This window comes from Silene latifolia, chromosome 6 (assembly GCF_048544455.1).
Source record: "Silene latifolia isolate original U9 population chromosome 6, ASM4854445v1, whole genome shotgun sequence".
NCBI classification, from domain to species: Eukaryota; Viridiplantae; Streptophyta; class Magnoliopsida; order Caryophyllales; family Caryophyllaceae; genus Silene; species Silene latifolia.
Genome location: NC_133531.1, coordinates 58,054,331 through 58,058,034, shown reverse-complemented (window position 1 = coordinate 58,058,034; position 3,704 = coordinate 58,054,331). Strand labels below are relative to the sequence as shown.

General features: G+C 31.1%; 1 long non-coding RNA gene across 1 annotated transcript; it reads left to right on the top strand.

The window, feature by feature from the left end:
• Nucleotides 1–619: 619 nt before the first annotated feature.
• Nucleotides 620–3,197, top strand: LOC141658758 (uncharacterized). Its single transcript, XR_012549400.1, has 3 exons — nucleotides 620–723; nucleotides 816–906; nucleotides 3,078–3,197. It is a non-coding gene; the product is annotated as an uncharacterized LOC141658758 (long non-coding RNA).
• The last annotated feature ends 507 nt before the right edge of the window (nucleotides 3,198–3,704 follow it).

Genomic DNA, 3,704 nt, shown 5'->3' with positions numbered 1-3,704 from the left:
AGAAGACAAAGGAAGCATCACCTACAAAGAATGCCTTAAGACCCAAAACATACGTGTAACACCCCGTAATTTCCACGTCATCCTATATAATTAAACTCCTATTTTAAATAATAAGAATGATTCACAATAAAATCTTATACTTTAAAATCTAGTATTTTTTTACAATGATATCCAAATACCCATCTCAAACTTACACTCCTTATGCCGACGAATAACTACTTCGTCGTTGATGCTAATTTTATGATAAATTAAAGACAGATTTAGCTCTTGGTCATAAAATGAAAGTTGGGGGTCTTTCTCTTAGCTTTCCAACGCCACTAAAAACACCTCAATCGGAGTTCTGTAGAGGAAATTATGCTCGAAATACGAAAGGCTGTCGCAGAAATCCGCGAACAAGACCCACACTCGTTATTCCTCTTTTCACCTTGATTTATCATTTACCTCATCACCTAAGCACATGGCAAGTTGACAACTTGATTTTTTTTCCTTGAAGCCCAAGGCCTACCCTCATAGGCATGTGACTACTTTACCTAAAGTAATAGCCTAAAGACTAGCCTTAATCATTTCTATTACTCACTCTTTACTAGCTTCCTATTACCTACAAGTTAGACCTAATCATTCTACAAATTCTCCTCTCTAAATTCTTCACTTGGCCGTAGCTTTCAACACCCATTTCCAACCTTTGTTTCTTTCATTCTCACATCTCTTTCATCTTGCTCATTTGTAAGTGTAGGTGATTATTTAATTGTCATTCTTATACTAGTTTATTTAGAGTAGTATTTAATTATTTGTTTTAATTCTTATGTTTGTTCAAGGAGGTGAGCAAGATACCTTGGTTGAGGGAGATCATTTGGGTTGATCTTATTACAATATCCTACCTATTTACTAGTAATAATCTCTATCAAGGTAACTAGGTTTTCTCCTTTTCATGATTTTTGAATTTCAAGTGCTTTTATGAGGTTATAATAAGATTGATAATATATATGATGCTTAAAATCATGAAAATATATGAGATTCATGATTCTTATAATAAATAGTAGTTTTTATTATTTTGTGATGAATATATACTTGTTTAAATATTTTCTATGATTTATTTGTGTTTTTATGTGATTTAACAATCTAATCAATATGTAAAATATATGGATGATTATAAAAATTATATTTTTGATTATATTCTGATTTATTATCATTATTTATGAGTTTTCATGTGATTATTTTAGTTCTATAACTATCATATGTTTATTTGTTGTTATTTGATATTTAATCACGGTTTTATGTGATAATCGTCTAATAAAGATATAAAACATAAAAAAAAAATTCGAAAATTTACTTCCTTAATTTTATTCTGGCCTATTATAACTTATATAGTATTTAAATTGATTATTTTATTTTTATAATTATTATTGCTCTTATTTAATATATATTCGTGTTTTATGCAATTAATCTCAAGTAAATATGTAAAATATATAAATAAATGTGAAAATTGAATGTTTTATCATAAGATGACTTATTTTAGTGTATTAAAGTTTTGCATGTCAATTTTGTAATTTGTATAATTACTTTTGAATTTTATAACTAATTAGTCCATAAATAAGGTTTAATTGTGTTAGAATAATAAATAAATATAAATAAAATTTTTAAAATTTTTTTTATGCATATTCTGTCCTATATTTATGAAAAATAAATTATTAATGGTCTTGACATAATTTTCTTATTTATTTCTTTATTTATGCATGAAATCGCCTATTAAATGCTAATTTATGTTAAATATGTGAAACATTATTAAATAATTTGTTAGGTACTGTTTTTATTGAATTTATAAGTCACTAAAATGTCTAGTAATTTTTTATTGGTAGAATATAATTTTTGTTTAATTGTTTAGAATTAATAGATGTTTAATTAACGAATTTAATAAATGTTTGTTAAGGAAATAACTAATAACATATTTGATGGTATCATGTCTTGTGAATATATTCTCCATAACTATGTTTATAATGTGAGATTACAATAGTGTATGTGTTAAGAATTGATTGTTACTTCTACTATGGTAAATGTCATGTATACGCTTTTTGTGATATTGCCTTTCGGAAATTATATATTGACATGAGTGTCTCTTGTTTTATATTGGAAAAGTTGAACTTATACTCTAACTTTGATGACCATTATTGAATTTCATTTGATATTATTTATCGCTCAGTTATGAGCATTTTGGCATGTTAACATGAGGTTATTCATGGTGCACATTTGTTATCTTTTGGACCTTGTTCCATTTTATATATGGTTTAGCTAGAGTATAAGATATCGAGTAGATTTCAGGTTATTGGTCTACTTGAGATGAGCAATACCAAACTGGGTAGGTTTCAGGTTATTGGCCTACCTAGTACCCTGGCATGGTTACAGGTTATTAGCCTGCTATGGGTTGACCATCCTTTTTGGATACTCTTATGAGTCTATGGATATGTTGTTTGGGGGTCAAGGGTCCGCACTTTTATGCCTTGACTGGTTAAGGGTCCGCACATTTACGCCTTAACTAGACATTATGTCCCTCGAGAGTCTGGCCAGTCTTAGACATGGGTTCACGGTTATGTGTCCTGCCGTAGGGTTATTTTGGTGTCAGGTTATTGACACCAAGGTTTAGGGTTTCAGGTTATTGGCCCTAGACGGTGCTCGTTCTTGTCTCGTGTTATTCTATGTATTTATGGTCCAAGATTTGGATGTTTTTACCACTCGTATATTATCATTACTCATTTCATATGTCATTCAGGTAAATTGGTGTTATTCTTTTTCATTATGACCACCTTCTTTTACAGTATTTCATACAATCATGTAAGTAACATGAAATTTGTAAGTTGGTGACACATTTTAATTAATCATGTGGTATCATTATTACTCACTCATTTGTGATTATATACCTTGATATTTAATATCTATGAAGTTCACATGTTTTCATATTTTAAATGGATTATATGTTGTCTCTTATTATTTGCTCATAATTGTTCCCTGAATTTTCTTAAGTCATGGCTGGGAGGACTCCTAGTTACTCCCCACTGACGGTGGTTGTTGATATTTTTTTTCAGGTTGATGTGCTTCTTGGTCATGGATGGGTTTTGAGAGAGAGATAATAAATAATAATTATGATGTTTAGTAATCGAACCTTGTTGTTTTATTTTGGACGGGTTTCATTCCCGAGAGTAGTTGTATGCGTAGTTAACTATTACTTTATCTATTTTGGTAGCACCCGGATTTATCGTCATGGTGTTTCCGCCACCATGGACTTTTATTAATATAAAATGCAATATTTATCTAGTTTATTTGTATTATTAAATCCGGGGTTGTTACAATACGTGTGCACATACCCCACGACTCGAAACAAATGTAAGAACATAGCCACCGACTCAAAATGACTGCCCAATGAGGTACTCGCTCGAGTACATGGCATACTCGGTCGAGTACAGGATACTCGGTCGAGTAACTATATTACTCGTCCGAGTTTTCAACTCCAGAAGCTGACCCAATTGTCACAGAAGGATTACTCGGTTGAGTATTGGGAATAATCGGTCGAGTAGCCCTTACTTGGTCGAGTATTACCTTACTCGGCCGAGTACCGACACAGTTCTCAGCAACGTCCAGTTTTCGTAAAACAGTCATATCTCACTCGTTACTTGGTCATTTCGGGTATGTGACCTATCGTTAGAATCGTAAGA